At 50.0% G+C, this 20,626-nt stretch overlaps 1 protein-coding gene and 1 long non-coding RNA gene across 3 annotated transcripts in view; one reads left to right on the top strand and one right to left on the bottom strand.

The window, feature by feature from the left end:
- CAMKV (CaM kinase like vesicle associated) overlaps positions 1 to 6,591 on the bottom strand; it is a 51,773-nt gene extending 45,182 nt beyond the window's left edge. For both annotated transcript variants that reach the window (XM_005289334.5, XM_042850031.2), the window contains exon 1: positions 6,389 to 6,591. The gene's annotated coding sequence lies outside the window, so the exon portion shown is untranslated. The remainder of the gene's footprint in view (positions 1 to 6,388) is intronic.
- Positions 6,592 to 8,161: 1,570 nt separating this feature from the next.
- On the top strand, positions 8,162 to 17,584 carry LOC135972672 (uncharacterized). The gene is made up of 3 exons (XR_010589144.1): positions 8,162 to 8,406; positions 15,695 to 15,778; positions 16,357 to 17,584. It is a non-coding gene; the product is annotated as an uncharacterized LOC135972672 (long non-coding RNA).
- The last annotated feature ends 3,042 nt before the right edge of the window (positions 17,585 to 20,626 follow it).

Below are 20,626 nucleotides of genomic sequence, written 5' to 3'. Positions count from 1 at the left end.
GGTAATCCTCATCTGGCTTTGGGACTTCTCTGGCCTCCATCACTCTAGTAGGTGGGCACCTCACCATCTGTCTCATCTGTATCGCCACAGCCCCCTGGGCAGCCAGGCAGGGCTGTTGTCCCCATGGGAGAGAGACGACACAACTGGCCCAAGCTCACACAGAGAGTCTGCAGTGGACACAGGAACTAAACCCAGGTCTTAAATCCCAGTGAGCACCCTAACCACTGGGCTATCCTTCCCCACGAGTGCAAGGGCCCACCATTCCTCTGGAGCCCATGTGGGTCCAGCAGGGGCTACTCAGAGCTGGGGCTAGATGCTAGAACCAGGCCAGGAGCTGAGATGGAACCCAGAATCAGCTGAGGTGGCATAGCGAAGAGACAAGGACAAACAACACCCAAGGGGGGCCAAGGAATGAAAGGAACTTTTTCCAGAGAGATAACATGACTCTAGGAGCTGGGGCTATAAGGAAAACAAATAACATGGGACATACAATAAAATTCACAAGAACTGGTGACTGAAATATTTTTGACTCCTGAGTAATCTGACCTCCTTTTAAAACTGTCATTGACAACAAAAATGAAGGAGGGGGGGGAAAATCACTGGGAAATCTGAACCTAGTTTTCAGGGCCCTGTGCATCCCCAGGCCACAGAATTTACTCTGGAAGCCACTCTTTGCAACCATAGGCGCTGACTTCACCTCTGCCCCATGGGTGCTCAACCCCACCCCCGGCCCTGCCCCTACCCCACCTCTTTACTGCCTCCTCCCCCAAGCGTGCCGAGTCTCCACTCCTCCCCCTCCCTCCCAGAAAGTCCTAAGCACTGCCAAACAGCTGTTAGGCGGCAGGCAGGCAGTGACGGGAGGGGGAAGAGCAGGGATGTGGCACGCTGGGGGAAGGAGGAGGTGGTGGGTGCAGAGCACCTGCTAATTTTTCCCTGTGGGTGCTCCAGTCCCACAGCACCCACAGAGTCAGCACCTAGGTTTGCAACTGAATCATGTTCCAGAATTGATTAATTTTCCTTTAAAAAAAATCCTTATAGTCACAAAGAAAACCCTTAAAACACGACCCAGCCTTATGGTGTCTGCCAGAGTTTGCAGAGAGCCCCAAGCGATAGCTGTTTGCATATGCCCCTTTGGCTCACCAGATATTAACTCTGAAACATAATGTCTACTAGTTCACATGTTCAGCAGAAACGGCCAACTAATGTGCTTATCCCAAAATCTCAAATTTCCCTCCACCTTCACACCACCACTGTTCTCCGCATGCACACACCCTAACAATTTTGTCGCTGCAGGTGGATATTGTCAACACAACCTGCACCATATTAAAAAGGTGGGGGCCATGTAAAATGCAAGAGAATAGTGAAAACAACATCTGTATCTGATGAAGTGGGTTCTAGTCCACAAAAGCTTATGCCCAAATAAAATTGTTAGTCTCTAAGGTGCCTCGTTGTTTTTGCTGATACAGGCTAACACGGCTATCACTCAGAGAATAGTGAGACACACCAGGGGTATTTCCTGGCTGTGTCGGTCATTGTACTACTAGAATTCAAAAGCAATAAAGCGAAGACCTCAAGTTTTTAATATTACTTAAGTGGATGCTGCATTTCCAGTCTGCTCCACCAGGGGGCAGTCTCATGCACATTAGGTTGGGCTTGCACAGCCACAAATCAGGTGGCATTCCCATGCACTTGGATATGGAGGGAATTGGCACAGAGTCACTGCCCCACCAATGGCAGCTTTAGGGACAGGGGCAGGAAGAGAGGCAGAAGCCAGGCGAAGAGTGAATGTAGAGCCAGGCCCTCGCACAGCAAAGGAGAACATCGCCAGCTAGGTCTGACTGTCTCAGCCAGGCAGAACGGGCACTAGCCAGGAAAGAACCTGGCAGCTGTTTGAGGAGAATGGAACCAGGAACAATAGGCAGCACTTGGCATTCTAAAGGAAGAGGCTGTGCCAAGGAAACGCGACAGCTTTTGGGTTTCTATAATCACGGGCTCAGGGGAGCCAGGGCAGGGTAACTCAGATATTACAGCAGCATTCCAGAGCATCCAGTAACACCTCACATGGCTTGGCTGGGTCTGATTCTGCACATCCTGAGCACCCCCTAAAAGGGGTCACATGCTCTCCACTCCCATTGACTTCAGTGAGCACGACCAGGCCCCATGGATGTGGGTTGCTGCCCTAGGCCATCCATGTGCCTAGCTGGGGAAAAGGGGCTGTGTGGGGTTGGGCGCAGGTCCAGTTTTGCTAACATCCTTGTTAAGGCTCTGTGGGAAGCTCACTGTGTGAACGCACAGATAAGACCACACAGGGCAGTGTCACGGAGAGCAGGGGAGGCAGAGCTAATTCAAAGGAGCCAGGGGATTCACCGTGGGGCAGCTGCAGCCAACACCGCAGGAGCATAATTCTGGTCACAGGCACTGAGTGGCAGAGATCTGCACCCTGGTGATGCCAGCAGAGTCCTGGGGGTGACAAGGGGAGCAGGCAAGTTAGGAGTTTGTTGATGTTCTTCTGTCTGTTACAGCAGACCCCCAACCAGACTGGGGAAGGGATGCTATGCGCACACACACACACAAAGCCCTTGCCCCCAATCACTTAGCATCTAATTTAAGACAAGACGCAACAGCATAAGACAATAGCTGGGGAAGTGGGAGGCAGGGCGTGGATGGCATGAGGAGATGACGCAGCTTTCACAAGCCAAGGAGCCCGATTCAACATAAACATCCCTGCTGCTGTACTGCGGCTTTAAATTAGCTTCCCAGCCCTCACCTGTCCTCAGCCCATACACATAGCCCCGGCCTGTTACGCGCTCACCCCCACCCGACTCGTTTTTCACCATCCAGCCTGCCGTCACAGTCTGAGCCCAACCTTGGAGATTAATAAGCAGCCGCCTCTGCCTAGAGCTTTCTGGAGCTCTGCTTCCATTTCCAACTAGGCAAGTGGCTGACAGAGAACGGAGCAGCAAGCAGGGCAATTTTGCTCACTCAAGGGCACATGTATCCGGGAGGCGACAGCTCGCTCCGGGCGGCACTTGGGCTACCTCTCCAGAAATAGTGGCTTCTCTTCTGACACTATCAGACTAGAGAGGGACTGAACCCAGAGGGAAGAGCAACAGCCACTGATCAGGCCCCCCGAGATGGACCTAAATAATGGGGCTGTGATATCAGCCCCCAAAACAGCCTAAAAGGGATGGTTCATGGTGGTTCAAGGAGTAAGATGGAGACCACAGGGGTGCTAAGTCGGGATTGAGTGGCACTGGCAGAGCTGGGATGGGATAGAAGCACAGGGCTGGCATAGCAGGGGGCTGCAGGTTGGGACTAAAGGGGCACTGGCAGAGCTCCATGCAGGGAACCCATCAGAGCTCTCCCAACCAAGTATCAAGCAGGGACCAACCCTACTTAGCTTGTGAGATCTGAGGAGAACAGAGCTCAAGTGAGATGGCTGCAGATCATAAAGAAACCCTAGGAAAGAGCCTTTATTGAATCTAATAGCCTCAACATCAATCACGGCAGCAGAAAAAAGGAAAGTCGGCTGCTGGGCTGTATTAAAAGAATGGGGAAGGGGGAGTGCTGTTTTATAAATCAGTGGTTTGTTCACACTTCAAACCCTGCACTCACATCCTGTCCTTGTAAAGGTGAACGTTGAGAACAGATCAGGATAAGGCAGTGGGGATAGGGGGAGAGGGGGGAGTCAGGGTGATAGAGGGGAGGGGACATTACATACAAAAGAGTTGGGGGTTGCTAGGGTCAGTGCATCTGGAACTGCAAATTATTCCGAGTGGACTTGGCTGAGGTTTGCAAGGATCCCGCAGGATCTAGTGGAAATGACATGGTTCCTCCCTAACCCATAACAGGAGAATAGGAGGGAGGCTCAGCTGATAACCTATGGAACTCACTGCCACATGACACTCATGAGTCACATGCTGGAAAAGGAGTTAAAGGAACAGAGACATTTTGGGAATCTGAGTAACACTGCGGTGCCTCCTAGGTGCATTAGGAGGCATTTTAAGGGGGCCAAGGATGCTTTTAGTCACAACAAATCCTACATCTTGGCAGGGGGGTAAACTAGATGATCCTTACGGTCCTGTCTAAGCCCATGGGTCTGTGATTGGCTGAAGCACAGAGGCTGGGGCCCAGCCTGTAGGCACTGATGGCTCTTCAGCAAGGTAGCAGGGAGTCTGACTCCTGCTCTCACACCTGAAACCAACTGCCTTTGCACATGGAGTTCTGCAAACCCCTCCAGCAGCTGTCCCAAACCAGGGCAAGGCTTGTGCTGAGCAACAGACCAGCCCCAAACAGCCAGCCTCTGACTTCAGTGAGCACTCCCGCTCCCTGCAGTCTAGCACAGTGCTGGGGCTACTGGGAGGGAAAACCCAGCCCATGAACTCTGACAGGAACCATCGCTGGCTCCCAATAACAACCACTCACAGTACTCCGAGAGAATTCACCAGCCCCACCCACCAGCTGCTCCCAGTGAGAGACGAACTGGGACACGGTGCCCCAGGAAGCAAGAGGGGAGACTAGCACTGGCTCTGCAGGATCCTGGGCAGCTCAGACATGCCCCCCAAAGTCCCAGGTAGCATTAGGTCGTCCATAAGCCAAGTGGCAATGGGAGGTTATTACTTGGCCTCATTCCCTCTCTCTGTATGTTTTCCATTCCTTAATTCCAGCCCCAGGTGATGGTGAGTTCTGGCCTCAAGACAGACCCCACTTCAGTGCAAGCCCTTGGCTTGCCACTTGGCCCAGGGGCTACAGCAGGGAGCTCAGGCCAAGGGAAGGCATCAGGATGCAGGAGGGATCTGAGGCAGCGGGGGTCAGAGCCCATCGGAGGTAGAGAGATCTGACAGACTGTGTTAAAGGCTAGGGGGCAGAGGACCACAGGGTTGCCCCGGCCCTACCCTCCAGCCTTTACCCAGATGACTCTGCAGAAGGCCAGAGCCCAGCCAGAGCCACATGCAGAGGGCAGGATGGAACAATCTCACCCAACCCCACTGAGGGTCTGAGGCAGGAGCCAGGGCCTGACACCCTACGAACGAAGGTCAAGGAAGGGGTGAGGGCATCTGGCTTTGTGAGATAGCTCCAGCTAGGGAGTCATGGGGAGAAAGGGGGATGCAGAACTCCAACCCCTCCCCCTTCTTACATACATAGCCATCACATGTGCATCCCCACCCAGGAGCCAAACACAGCACACGTGGCTAACGTCACAGCCCTGAGCATGTGCAAGGCTCTGCTGGAGTGGATGGAAACCAACTATGGGCAGCACCCCCTGTCGCTGCACCTGCTGGAGGTGGGGGGGGAGGGGAAGAGAATCTACTTGTTATAACATACTCCCCTCCTGCCCAGCGATGGCTCCACGCCGTCCCTGCATGCTCTGCCAGCGGCACGATCCCACAGGTACCACCTGCTCACCCCAGGAGGGCAGCCTGGGAGCCCCCTGCCCGCGCAGGCTGAGCAAGGCAGACACACCCCTGCAGGCGCAGGCGGGCATGGCCCCAGATACAGGCATGCTGCACCCACCCCCACACCGGCGCTGGCACAGCACGCGGCCCACGCACACAGACCCCTCGCCCAGGGCGTGCCCCCTCCCCCCCCCATTCTGCCTGGCAAAACTTGAACACCCGCTGGAGCCCAGCCCCCCCCCCCCACGCCTTCCCTTTATTTGTGACATTAGCGGTTGTCATGGAAATTAGCGCCACGTCTCTCGCAAGGGGGTGAGCTAGGGGGAGGGGATGGAAGGCAAAACAGCCCGAGCTGGGCGCAGATCAGTCCTCAGCCCCCCGGATCCTGGCCAGGTGGACTCCGCCGCTCCGGCTGCGGGGTAACCCCGCCTGACAGCCCGGGGTGCTGGCCTGTGGGCACCATTCCCCGATGGCTCCCGCCCAGTGCCAGCTCCTGGCCAGAACGGAGCAGAACAGAGCATTCCCCCTCCCCCGCACATGCTGCACCGGGCGCCTGCAGCGAGCTGCATGGAAAGGAGCCGCTAGCGACCGGGGGCGCGGCGGCAGCTCTCCTGCAAAGTGCCCAGGCACCGCCACAGGCTCCCTCCCCGGGTAACTTTGTCCCCGTGCTCGGCTCCAGCCGCTTCCAGCTCCTCGTCTCTGCCCCGCCACCGTCCCCCGGGAGGCGCAGCGAGCCTCTTGCAGCCTTCCTGCCTCCCGCGCCATGGGCGCTGCTGTCCCCTGGCCGGGGGGAGGGAAAGACTCATACCAGAGTCACTCTCTCAGCGCGAAGGACCGGCAGCCGAGCACCTGTCCGAATTACAGCCCCTGGCTCCACACAGCGCTGACTGCGGGGAGGGGGGCACACAGCATGCACGGCGCGCCCCCTCCCTTCACATCGGGCGAGTTCGCCGCCCGAGCCTGGCCCCGCGCCCGCGACCCCTCGGGCTCACCTGCAAGCCTGCTCCAGCCGCGGGAAGTTACCGGGTCCTTCAGCCCTGCCCCAGACTCTCAGGTCTCCCGTGCCGCCCGCCGTGCCTGGGCTGGGGGAGCCGGACGTCACTTGGCGGCGGGCTCCTGAGGGGGCCGGGCGGGGCAGACAGAGCCAAGCGCGCTCCCGGCTCCGGGCACCTGGAGCATCTCCCTAGAGTTCGGCGTGGGAAAGTTACAGGGACGGGACTGATAGGGGCCCGCCCCGGGGCGGGGCCAGGACCCGCTAACGTCACATGCAAACTTTAGACTCCTCCCACTGATGGGGGAGCGGGTGCTGCCTAGACAGGGGGCCCCCAGCTCCCTCTGGGCAGCCACGGGTCAGCTGGCTGGGGAGGGCAGCGTGGGGGCGTCACTGGCCTGCCAGCGCCTGTAATGGGGCGGGAGGTGCGGACCATGGAGAAGAGCCCTCCCAGGGTGCAGAACTCCACTGGGGGGCCCACAGACACTGCAGATTACCCAAGGTGCTCCATAGGGTCAGAAAGGACTACGCTGATCATCCAGTTTGACCTGTAGCAGGTGAGCTTTGGGGGCAGCCTACACCTGCAGCGCCAGCCTGCCTTCAGTGTCACTAGGGCACTAGTTCTGGTGCTGAAACATTCACCAGCCCTTCGTAGCGGCAAAGTGCCTTACAAATGTGATCTGACTCACACCCCCAGGAGGCAGATTAGTTTTACAGAAAGGGAAACTGAGGCACTGAGCAGTGAAGGCTGGACCTTACCTCACTGCCAGAGCTGGGATTGGAATCTGAAAGTCATCCCTGGGGTCTAATCACTAGTTTATGCTGAATAGCTCCCTGTTGTTAAATTAGGGCCTGTATTTAATCATCCTTAGGCCTTGTTTGTTATTTATGTCAGTAGTGTCCCGGGATCCCAGTCAGGACTACAGCCCCATTGTGCTTGTTATGTTATGTGGAAAGAGCCAAGGTTCCCCCAAAATGGATGCCTGTTGCAGGAATAAAGTTGTGTGAATAACAGACTCTGGGCTCTGCAGCAGACTGAAATCCACACAGCGGTACCAAGCCTGCTTTATACTGAGGTACTACTTATGAGGAGGGGAAATCCATCTTCACACAGCATTTTCTGGGCAGCAAACCTGCTCTCATTTGTACTGCGAAACGTGGAATAGTGTAGGCTAGTGGTGGCTCATAGACACCTACAATAGCAGCCTGGGCTAGGGTTCCTATGGGCTCTCAGGGAGGAAGGCTGTGTTACCCGTCAGCCCATGGATGCTGCCCCTATGTCTCACAGCCTAGAGAAACCACCCTCGCATTTGTCTTGGCTTCTGCCTGGAAACGCCCCATTCCAAAGCCCTTGTCTCAAACAGCTCTGCCCTAGCTCCTCAAAAACCACCAAAACCCAAAGCAAAATGGGCCCAGCTGGCCTGCAGCCTACCCTGGTGCTTCAGAGGGAACTCCGCTGGATTCTAACTTCCCACCATCTTCCATGTCAGCCCCAAGGCTAGAAGATTTAGAGGAATGGAACTCTCTGCTCCTCCTGTAGGTAAGATGGGGAAAACCTAGCTCTGTCTAGACTCATTGACATAAATTAGAATATTGTTTCCCCAGAATTCCACTTTCTGAATTTTGTTGCTTTAGCTGGCCTTTGTTTATGTTTGGATTGTATACAGTGGAGTCGCATCTTACACGGAGGTTAGATTCTAAAGTCAGCGCGTAAGGCGAAAATCGCGTATAGTCAAAATTACCCTTGAAAATCACTTAAATCGCCCATAAAATACAATATACTGTACATGGTTTTGTGTATACAACCCTGTACAGTAATATGTATAAATGTATAATGTATACAGTAATGTACAGTATATAATAAAGAGTACATATGCAAAATATAATTTTACAGTACTGTATTTTTAATTACAGGGGGTCGTCAGGGCTTGATATCGATCCAGGAAACGGAGCTTGGGTGATGGAGAGCGAGTCACAGACGAAGTGGTTGGCTCTGGTTCAGCTCAAGAAGTTGATTGCGTAGGTTCATCTGCTGCTGGCTGTTTTTCTTTGAAAAACATGGTGATCGGTAACTGTCGCTATTGTCTCTTGAGTTGCTCTAACATTTCTTGATACAGTCTCAAATCGTCCGTAATACTACGTGTGATTTTGAGTCTTTGTTCCATAGAGGGATCGTATTCAGAAATTAAATCATTCAAGTGTTTCGCTGCTTGGAACACTTCAGCAAATTTATGAAGATTCCAACTTCCTGGCTCTTCCTGTTCGTCATCATCATCTTTGTCTTCTGTAGACGATTTTATCAGTTCCTCTAACTCTTCGTTAGTCAATGTTTCTCTATGGCTCTCAATTAATTCTTCAATTTCTTCCTCAAGGATGTCAACGAAGCCATCACCACCCACTTGCCTGGCCACCTAAACAATGCGTTTCACTTCTTTGTCAATGGTCGGGAAACCTTAAAATCATTCACACATTCTTTCCATAGGTTTTGCCAACATGCATTGACTGTTTCAGGCTTGATTGCATCCATTGCCTGTTTAATATAAGTGATGCAATTGGCAATGTTGAAGGACTTCCAACACTCCATCACATTAAGATTGGGATCAGCATCCATAGTGCTACGTATCCGTGAGAACGTAAGCCTCGTGTATGTGGCCTTGAAACAGCAAATCACGCCTTGGTCGAGAGGTTGGAGGATTGAGGTGGTATTGGGGGGGAGAAAGACGACTTCAACGTCGTTGTGTGCAAACCGGAGTGCCGCAAGGTGGCAGGAACATTGTCTACAATCAGCAACCCTTTAAAGTCAAGTCCTTTCTCTTCATGGTACCGCTTGACCTCCGGAATGAAACACTTGTGGAACCAATCCAGAAATAATGCTGCCGTCACCCAAGCCTTTTTATTTGATTGCCAGAACACAGGCAGGATATTTTTGTTCTTGCCTTTTAGGGCATGGGGATTTGCAGCCCTGTAGAGCAAGCCCGGTTTTATTAAATGCCCAGCTGCATTGCCACAAAACAACACAGTCACATGGTCTTTAGCTGCTTTGAAGCCAGGGGCTTGTTTTTCTGATTTCGAAATGTAAGTGCAGTTGGGCATTTTTTTCCAGAAGAGCCCAGTCTCGTCAGCATTAAAAACTTGTTCCGGAAGATAGCCCTTTTCTTCTATGATTTTCTTTAATTGTTCGGGGTAGGCTTTTGCTGCCTCTTCATTGGCAGATGCAGCTTCACCAGTAGTCTGCACGTTTTTGAGGTTGAAGCGGTTTCTAAAACTGTTAAGCCAACCTTGGCTGGCTTTGAATTCCTTCTCATCAGAAGGCTGTCCCTCTTCGGCATGAGGTTTGAACAGCGCGTAGAGGCTAAGCGCCTTTTCTCGCAACGTGTTGCCATCGATAGGCACACGTTTATGATTCATGTCTTCCAGCCATAAGTTTAATGCCTTTTCAGTCTTCACTAAAGTCTTATCACGCACCTGGCTCATCACCTTAGCAGTTATTGGAGCACTTGATGCCACGGCTTGACGAATTTCTCTCTCTCTCTCATCTTGATGGCACGGATGCTAGATTTGTTGCGGCCATATTTACATGCCACGTTGGAGACCGACGTACCGTCTCTCAATAAGTCCAACACAGCCAGTTTTTCCTCCAGCATTGGAACAGATCGCTGTTTCTTCAGTTGAGCACCAGATGAAGTAGTTGGCTTGCGTTTAGGGGCCATGTTGTATGAAAAATACGTATCTTTAAACACTAGAATCACACTCAGCGCGGCGAGATGCTGACACTATGAGAGGCACGCAGGAACTGAGACCGACCGAGGGAACAGCAGATTCACGTCTCCCATCTCACGCTCACTCCGGGGCATACACTCATTGTGTGGAATCGCCCGCACTATTTACAGGTATCTTGTTGTTTTTCTTATTTTTGCCGAGCACGTATAGTTGAATGCGCTTATGATGCGACTCGCCTGTACATCAGAACAGATGATTATCATTACTATAGTCATGCAAGGTCTAGGGGTTGTGCTGGGCATGCCCTGGTGTGAGTAGGTCATGCTGATGTAACGAGTAGTGAACTTTAGTTCGGTGATGAAATGCAAGCTCAGCAGTTACTATGGTTTAGTTAAAAGCAACAGAGGGTCCTGTGGCACCTTTAAGACTAACAGAAGTATTGGGAGCATAAGCTTTCGTGGGTAAGAACCTCACTTCTTCAGATGCAAGTAATGGAAATCTCCAGAGGCAGGTATAAATCTCCAGAGGCAGGTATGGTTTAGTTGTGGGGCTTAGAGTTTAAGGTATTGTCCACATTTTAGGTTAATTTAGCTACACTCTAGAGAGGTGCAGTCAAGCTGATCTGGGTCCTGGTATAGATGCTGCTAGGCTGATGGGAGAATTCTTCTATCAATATCTTTCCCTAGGGGTAAGTTTATTATAGTGCTAGAAAACCCCCTTCTCTTGCTCTAGCAGGTGCATATGCTACCCTGGTGTACCTGTAATACTGTAGCTGTGCTACTGTAGTGCTTGTAATGTAGACATACCTTAAGAAGTGGGGATTTGAGTGTTTCCTCATCTGGGCAGTCTATGTACAGTGAGTTCCTGTGTTCTAGCTTCCCGTTGTCCACACAGATGTAGCCTTCCTTTGTTTGGGATATTGGATGCCATCACCACGAGTGCCTGAAGGGCCTGTCCCACTTGTTCTATGCTCCCTGTCCCCAAGTATGTACTTCTAACAGGGAGAGATGAAAGAACAGACAGGAGGCCTCTTTGGCCTCAGTCATGTCACACTAACTTCCCCCCATGCAGACTGCCTTGCTATGCCTCAGAGCTAGCACCTTATGCAAAGTCTGATCCTGCCTTGGGAGCAGAGATTTCAACAGGGGTAAAGAAAGAAGAGGGTAAGCAAACAAGCAGTGCCAGTATGGAGGCAAAGACAGCCAGGGGATAGGGCACCAGGCTGTGAGTCAGGGAACCGGCTTCTATTCTTGGCTCTTATCATGTCTTGCAATGGGACCTTGAGGATGCCACTTCCTCTTTCTGTGTGGCAGCCCCCGCCTCAAGCAGTGCTTATCCACTGAGCAGAAAGTGCATGGGACTATCAGATAACATTAACTCATTCCTGCCTTCAGAGCCAGGCTTGATTTGTTTTGGACAGCGATTGTGAATATGCTTATAAGGGCTGATGGATGGGGGATGGGGAGGTGTAAGGGATTTGGGGTGGCTGCATTACTCCCCAAGTGGCAATGCAATATATGCAATATATGTGTGAAACTATATGTTCTGATCTTATAGGATAGGAGAGCACATGCTATTCCTTAAATAACACAGTAGCCTACATTTTCTTCTACAGCCTTATCATTGGAAACACAGAGGGATGGATTCTCCTCTCGCTTAAACCAGGAGTAAATCCTGTAAAGTCAGTGGAGAGACATTGGTGTGAAACTGCAGTGAGAGAAAAAATCAGGGCCAGCAATTTGTTTGTGTGTGCATGTGCGCATTGTGTGCTGTGAATTTAAACATCCAGTTTCGATAGCTAGCTTTGAAAATCTCAGACACGGGGTTTGCCTCATATATATATATATATATATACACACACATAGACTTGGCAGAATTTGTGTTTTTTTTTAATATAATTTCACCAGATAATATCAATGTTTATTTTTAAGCTTTTTTAGGTTTTAATTGATTTACATTTTAACAGTTGTGCACAATTATGGGTTTAAAGCATTTTTACAGTTGCGGGAAATTATGTGGCAGTGGTCAGCCAAGGAAACGAGGTCAGACAATAATTATCTAATGACAGTAGATATTGAGATCCCAAAAGTTAAAGCTTTTACAACCCGTAAAACACAAACTGTCGACATCACAGGCTAAAATAAACAAAATAAATCTCCTTAAATCAAACTGTAACAAGTTCTGGAGCAGCCTGTTTCTTACTTTGCCTATCTGTAAATTTCAGTTATTATAGATGGAAATATTTTTCATCAGTTTATGAGTGCAGTGTAAAATTGACCTTTACCGACATTTACAGATAAAAATCTTATCCTTCCAAGCCTATAAATACACATACACACCCACCCTACAGTACATATGTAATGGTGAAAAGTGAAATCCCAGTTGTAGCCTCACTGCATTCACTAAGGGAGGGGGTCATAATTCACAAGGGGTGGAGTCTTGATGTAACAGGAATACAGGGGGTACCGAGATGGGCAGTGAAAATGCTCCAAGGCTGGAACCATGCCCATGTTAAGAGAGACAGGAAAGACTGGGATGGCTCTGTTTAGAAGAGAGGAGTGAGAGCAGACACGACAAAGAGCTACACACTGACAAGTGGAACTGAACAGGCACTCCTCTTCTGCCTGCCTCCTAACTGACTGCTGTTGTGTTCCAAGGAAAGTCAGCACATTTAAAAAGGGGAAAAGGACAGTTTTTCCACACAACACACAATTAACCTGTGCAACTCACTGCCACAAGATGTCTCTGAGGCCAAGAGCTTAGCAGGATGCTTAAAAAGGCCTGGCCATTTCAATGGATAATGAGAACATCTAGAGTTATAATAGCAAGGATTAAAAAATCCAATCTCCCCCCATCTCAATCCCTAAAGTTTGGCTGCTTCATGGGGCAAACCAACCTTGGACTCACAAAGGCTGGAAACAGGTTTCAGAGTGGTAGCCGTGTTAGTCTGTATCAGCAAAAAGAATGAGGAGTACTTGTGGCACCTTAGAGACTTACAAATTTATTTGAGCATAAGCTTTCGTGGGCTAAAACCCACTTCATTGGATGCATGTAGTGAAAAATACAGTAGGAAGATTGTGGTGGGGCGGCTGCCCCACGCCCGGAGAGGGTGGCCTGCGGCAGGCCTAGGCGCCTGCGTAGACGCGCGGCCAATCAGAGAAGGGCTTACTGGGAGCCAATCAGAGGACAGATTGGGGCCAGCCAATCAGGGCCCGGCTCAGCCATATGAAAGGCTGCTCAGAGTGAGAGCAGTCAGTCTGTCCCAGGCCTTCAGAGGGGAAGGTCTGTCTCCAGAGCTGGGAGCCAGCACCATGGACAGTGCAGTGCAGGCCAGATTTAGAGAGTGGGAGAAGGCCCTACTCCATAGCCTGCCAGCCGGCAGGTCTAGAAGGAGGAGGCCTAGCACAGAGAAGGGCCGTTGGGGAAGCGGGCCAGAGGAGGAAGGAGAAGGAGGACAGCGAGACTGTCTCCAGAGGGCCTCTGGACCGGGACTCAGAGTAGTGGGTGGGCCTGAGTCCCCCCCCCTTTTTGTTCTATTGGGCCATACACCCAGCCATAGGCCGCAGGGAGCGGCCGGCTGGAACCACGCCAGATCCTGGACTATAGGGATCGGGCTTGAAGGTGTGGGGCTGTTGATTACCCCCCACCGGAAGGGGGTGTGAATGGACAAAGAGACACTGTCGGAGGACAGTGTTCCAGAAGAGGATCCACTCCCAGTCTTTATTCAAGTCTAATTTAATGGTGTCCAGTTTGCAAATTCCAATTCTGCAGTTTCTCATTGGAGTCTGGTTTTGAAGTTTTTTTGTTGGAGTATTGCAACTTTGAGGTCTGTAATTGAGTGACCAGGGAGGTTGAAGTGTTCTCCAACTGGTTTTTGAATGTTATAATTCTTGACGTCTGATTTGTGTCCATTTATTCTTTTGCGTAGAGACTGTCCAGTTTGGCCAATGTACATGGCAGAGGGGCATTTCTGGCACATGATGGCATATATCACATTGGTAGATGTGCAGGTGAATGAGACTCTGATAGTGTGGCTGATGTGATTAGGTCCTATGATAGTGTCCCATGAATAGATACGTGGACAGAGTTGTCGATCTGTTTCTTCACTTCAGCAGATAGGTATTGTAGTTGAAAGAATGCTTGATAGAGATCTTGTAGGTGTTTGTCTCTGTCTGAGGGGTTGGAGCAAATGCGGTTGTATCTTAGAGCTTGGCAGTAGACAATGGATCATGTGGTATGGTGTGGTCTGGATGAAAGCTGGAGGCATGTAGGTAAGTACAGCGGTCAGTAGGTTTCCGGTATAGGGTGGTGTTTATGTGGCCATCACTTATTAGCACTGTAGTATCCAGGAAGTGGATCTCTTGTGTGGACTGGTCCAGGCTGAAGTTGATGGTGGGATGGAAATTGTTGAAATCATGGAGGAATTCCTCAAGAACTTCTTTTCCATGGGTCCAGATGATGAAGATGTCATCAATGTAGAGCAAGTTAGGGGACGAGAGCTGAGGAAGCCATAAAAATGTTGGCATACTGTGCGGCCATGTGCGTACCCATAGCAGTACCGCTGAAAGAAAGACTGGAAAGAAAGTTTATCCACCATGGGATACTGTGGGGGGTCTTGCACCTTCGTCTGGCAGCGACTGGTGTGAGAGCTGATATAAAGAGCTGCACACAAGAACCCATTTACAGTGCACAATGACAAGAGTTAATGCTCCTGCAAAACCCATGATCTACACTGAGTGCTATCTGCTGGCACCTTATCTACTAACCAACTATTTATATCTACCAGAGACAGACATAACGCACTATCCTAGCAGAGGGTCCTCTCCGCTCAGACACAGATTCCTGGGTCACATAGATCCCTGGTCTGTTCCGCTCTGTCCGTTCCTCCATTCTCCCCCCTTCGCCACCACTCTGCTGTTTGGGTAAAGCTGGGACCCCTCTGCCCACTATTACCTGCATCGTTCATGCCATGGGAACGTTTGAACTAGAGACAAGGACACATACTGCTGTGACGAGGCCTCTTGGCAGACCACTGATGTGGGGATGCAAGTTGGGTCTCATCGACTATGGGGGTCAGGATGCTAGTGGTGGAGGGGGTGCCTGAGAGAGGAAGACGATGGTCAGGCAAAGGGGGCAAATCTCTGGTCCTCTCCCTTTAAATGGTGCTCTACAGTACATACAAATATGAACTGGGCTTGCTAAGAAAACGCTTTCAGCCCCCAAATCAGAGCATAGCTCTGAGTCCCTTGGGTTTGTATCATCACTATTAATGTTTTGGAAAACGTTACCTACCATATAACCTTGTTATAGTTGTAAGGATTTTTTTTTCCTGACCAGAAGACTTTGGGGAGCCTTACAGTATATCCCATCCCACTGGGTTCCCCCTTAAGTCCATCTATCAGAGCTGGAACAAAAGGACCCACCACTCGAATATAAACTCACAACAACACTTTATTTACTAAAGGAGAAGGAAGGAAAGGGGGGAAAAGGGGGGCGGAATGGATGATGGACTCTGGAGATTCGTTATAGAACACACACGCATGCACATACACTCGATAAAGCAAAGGTGTTCTTCTACGTTTTCCAGGAGCTGATGACAGAGAGGCTGCAGAATCTGGATCAACGAGATCAACGATGAACGCCAATGGTGGATCACAGGCGTAGAAGACAAGTATGTAACCCTATCTCAGACCCCTCCCTATCCCTCGCTGCATCGTCTAAGGTTGTAAGTCTGAGCTAACTAACCGGACCAAGTCTGCGCATGCAGGTCTGCTTCCCAAAAGAAAATAACACACAAATCCCAAAACATTTAGTGAGTGGTTACTGCAGGCCAGTAACCAGTTTGACAGGGTGTGCCACACCGTGCAGAGAGAGAGAGAGAGAGCATTGGACACCTGAACCCCCAAAGGCTCAAGAGCTCTTGGCCCCTCCCCTTATCTGTCTTTATAGGAACCTGTTGCTTAGCAACAACATATTCCCGCTCTTTCTATTTTCCCGCCTTTTGCTCAGCGTAGGGGAACAAGAACCTGTCTCAACATGGAGGTCCCCTTGTTCTTATCCCAGACCAAGATGGCCACCTAATAATACTTAAAACCCAACGTTGGTATGTATCTTTCCCAATAATTTGGCAGGGGCGAAGCTGTGACTAATAGTCAGTGCTGTCTGTTCGGTAAAACCTGTTAGTTAAATAATAGCTGTCATGGCTTGTTACTTTTTTCCTAGTTTTCTTCTCTCTCTGACTTTCATCAGCTTTCGGCCCCATGTGCTCCAAAAGGCCCTGATGCTGCAAAGACTTTTACTCACATACTTATCTTTCTGTACTGTGAATATTGGCTTAAATGGAACAGCTTTCAGTGTGCAAAGTTAAACATGTGTATAATGCTTTGCTGGATTAGAGCCAGAATCACCCGAACCAATTTCAACTTCAACAGAGGATTGGAAAATTTACTGTTCACATTGTCACCACAAAAATTGTCCAGTCAGGGAATGGAAACTTTACCACGTGGTTTATGCAACCTACCAACGCAGCAAGAATTGCAAGGTGAGCAATCTGACATTTGTCAAAGAGATCATTGGTTATGATGGTGCGCTCAGCTTTACATAGAGCCAGGGGTATTTATTCCCTGGCAAAAATAAAATAAAGTGTCAAGATACAACCTGTAAATAGGTACCAGTTAAATTATCCCAACATTATTAGAGTGCTGTCAAGCAAACTTCTGTAACCCTGAACACCCCAAAGTTAATGTTTACATTTAAAAACATACAGGAGCAGAGCCATGGATCTTCTAGCCCTGTGTTCTGTCTGACCATGGCAACTCTCACTCTGGGGCAGTGTGGTCCAGTGAATAGAGCATGGGTCTAGGATTCAGGAGACCTATGTTCTGATCAGTGATCTGCTGTGGGACTTCAGGCAAGTCATTTCACCTTTCTGAGTCTCTGTTTCCCCAGCTGTAAAAAGTAGATGATGATACTCACATTCCTTTGTAAAATACTTTGAGATCTAGGGATGAGGAATATAGGAACCAACAGGCTGCTTGGGAGGAAAGGACAGGAAAACCTGCAATGGACTGTTATGGAAACTAATTGTGTAGAAAGAATTTCTGGAAGTCAGGAAATGTTTGTTGATTTTTCTACAAATGACCTTAACTCTGACCCCACCCCCCTGTTCAATTATCTGCTATTTTAATAGCATCAGGAGTTTGCAAGAAAGTGATAAATCCAATCAGTGTGTGTTTTGAAAGGTGGCTAAGGCAGAGGTGTTGGTTTGACTGTGATACAGTGTAACCTGTGCTTGGAATTTGCCAGCTCTTGGAGCTCCAGACATCAACCTTTAGAGGGGCCTACTGAAAGGACTACAACTAAGATGGCTGCCAGAGGCCTCTGATACCATCTCTCAGCATGCGTGGAGTCAGGGTTGGAGACAGAAGGAACTAGAAACCCCTTCTGAAGCTGGTAGGCAGATTCATAGATTCCAAGGCAGGAAGGGATCATTGCGATCATGTAGCATGACCCCCTGTATTACCCAGGCCATGGAGCCAGAGCTGCTCAGCCCCAGCGAGGGGAGAACCTGACACGGAGAAGCAGTTTAGTTTCAGTTTTGGTTTGGAAGCTGGGGGAAAGACAGCCCAGTTCCAGGCGTCCCTGCTACACTTCCACTCCCCTGGAGGGCATTCTTTCACAGCTGTGAGATCTAGTCCCTATATCAGGCAGTTGCAGCCCTGCAGTGACTGGATCCAGGTGGGTGCTGGCTCCTGAGACCCCCACAGGGAATCCCAGACCAGCAAGCCTGGTGGGAGCCTGGAGAGGACCCTGCCCCACTCCTGTGCGCACACTGAGGAGTCACCTTAAATGGAGGCACCAGGTGCCAGAAAAGCACTAGGGAGAGAGATGGGGGACTTAAAGTCACACTTCAGGGGAGGGGCTACAGAGGTACCACTGGACTGTACACAGAAACAAGATTCTTGAAGTAAATGGGGGAGGAGAATCTGTTCCCAGGTCAATGGCCCATCAGGAGTGTGAGTGATAGATATGTATGTAGACTGAGGAAGGAGTTAAGGAGAAGTAATGTAATGATGAATTTCTTGGTGTTCAAACAGTTATTTTGTCATTTTAACCTTCACTTTGAATTCCCAGGATTTCAGACATTTGGGATGATTTTTAGGTATGTATGTATATATACATGAAATCACAGCCTTAAGAACATAAGAGTGGCCATACTGGGTCATACCAAAGGTCCATCTAGCCCAGTATCCTGTCTTCCAACAGTGATACCAGCCAGGTGCCCCAGAGGGAATGAACAGAACAGGCAGTCATCAAGTGATCCATCCCCCTTCCTGACCCAAATCCTCAGCTGGGGTAAACTGGTGTAGCTCCATTGACTAGTGTTATGCTGATTTACACCAACTGAAGAGATGGTTCATTATTTTAATTTAACTGAGATCAAGTTACAACCTTAACTGAATTGTAACACAGTTTGTTCCTCAGGGAATTCCCTTAGGTTTTTTAGAGAAATATTTTAAAACTTTGAAATCTGAGCCCTTTCTGTCAGTTGTGATCCCTTCTTCAGAGGGAGCTGATGGACTTTGTTGTAGTTAAAGCTGCGGAATGACGACAATTGACATTATTCAGTAAAACATGAGGAATGTTCCACTCACAGTCAGTGCTCCAGTCACCATCTTGAACCCCTGTTTCAGCTGACTGTGCCATTGGGGACTTTCACCTCTTTGGAGCAGAGCTACTCAGTTGATGACACTCATAATCTCAGCTGATTGGGGACGGGTAATTGAGTCTGTAGCCACCTTGCTCCTTAGTGTGGCTGGGCCTGTTTGCTGATCCCAGTCATTTCCATTCTCAGGGGCTGGGCTGGGATTGGTGACGTCTGTCAGCAGATTCTGGGTGTCCCCAGGCAACAGAGGGCCAGTGTGCTCCTTGGTTTCAGTTTGACGTCTCTGTTCGTCACACAGGACTCTTCCTCGGGGGGGGGGGAGGGAACTAAGGCAGTTTCTCTGCACTTGAACATGCTCTCCCACTGGCAGTGGGGTAGGGGTTTGACACGTGAGATGTGCAGCATTCTCCCCTATGGAGAGATGATGCTCCCTTTCTAACTCACACTGACCTCCACCAGCCATGGACCAAGGGCGAGCAGGAATCTCACTCAGGTTCTGGGGCTCTTTTGCATCCTGTTTCCTGGACTGATTGCAGACTTCACACTTGGGTGCGTTGTCCAGATCCTCAGCTGGGTCCATTGGTGTCAGTCCATGGACTTTAATGGAGCCGTGCCGGTTCACACCAGCTGAGGATGTGGCCCCTTATCTTCGATAGCTGCATTTGTACCTGGTCAGTGCCAGACACCTCAAGCTCTGCTCTGACACTTCTCAGTGCTCAGCGTGGATGCTGCTTAGCAAACCTCGTGCTGGCTGCTGCTGAGACATGGACAAGGAGCAATGGTCTCAAGTTGCAGTGGGGGAGGTCCAGGTTGGATATCAGGAAAAACTATTTCACTAGGAGGGTGGTGAAACACTGGAATGCGTTACCTAGGGAGGTGGTGGAGTCTCCTTCCTTGGAGGTTTTTAAGGCCCGGCTTGACAAAGCCCTGGCTGGGATGATTTAGCTGGGAATTGGTCCTGCTTTGAGCAGGGGGTTGGACTAGATGACCTCTTGAGGTCCCTTCCAACTCTGATATTCTATGGTGTCCTTTGTGCAGAATCTAGCAATTTCATCTCCATCCCTTCAATATGCTCGGAGGGGGCAGGGCCTTTTCAGTTGCCCATGCATGTAGAATGACTTACTCAAGCACCTGTAAGATTGAGTCATTTCCTGTTTCTTAATTGATCTTGTCAAATTTTATTTCAGGAATGGGCTGTACTATATTTACTTCAAACCCGGCTTCCTGCAGCTCCTGCTCATGCCTTTGATGGGCACTCCTTGATGCATGTCTGCTATAAGACACCCCTGACTGAGTCTTGTATCTTTGTGCCAAGTCTCTTTACAATTTCAGGATTGCCTTCTGACATTTAGACTGTACATCACCCAGCGGTGTCTGTATTCTGGCTCCCAGCAATTTGGGATCAACTGATTCCTACCCACAAATGTATTCATGGGACTGCTCACTGCCAGAAGGAATCAGCTGCAGTCCTCTCTGATCTGAGCCCAGCACTGCCATGTTCCAGTCAGTGCTTGGGAAGCAGGTGCCATTGGTGGATCACCTTGCAGAAGGCAGCATGGCCCCAAGGAACCTGTATGGACTGAGATTTAGGCTCTTTGTTAATCTCTAAATATTTCAGCACCATGTCACTAATCCTTTTTTAATTCCCAAAGCTGTCCCCCTGTCGTCCACCCCACTGCTGCTCTGGCCCGATCTGTCCCCAGGCAGCAGTCTGGGAGGAACATCTCACTGTGAGCATGAGGGGTGAATTTGCTTCACTATGTTAACATGCCCATGAAACTGTATGTGGCCTCCATGGGCTGGGATCTTTCCATCTGTACCATTCTCTCTCCCTACTCCAGCCAAGCTTCTTTG

Source organism: Chrysemys picta, chromosome 7, assembly GCF_011386835.1.
Source record: "Chrysemys picta bellii isolate R12L10 chromosome 7, ASM1138683v2, whole genome shotgun sequence".
Taxonomy (NCBI): domain Eukaryota; kingdom Metazoa; phylum Chordata; order Testudines; family Emydidae; genus Chrysemys; species Chrysemys picta.
Note: the sequence above shows the minus strand (reverse complement) of the source record. Positions and strands in the feature narration are given on the sequence as shown.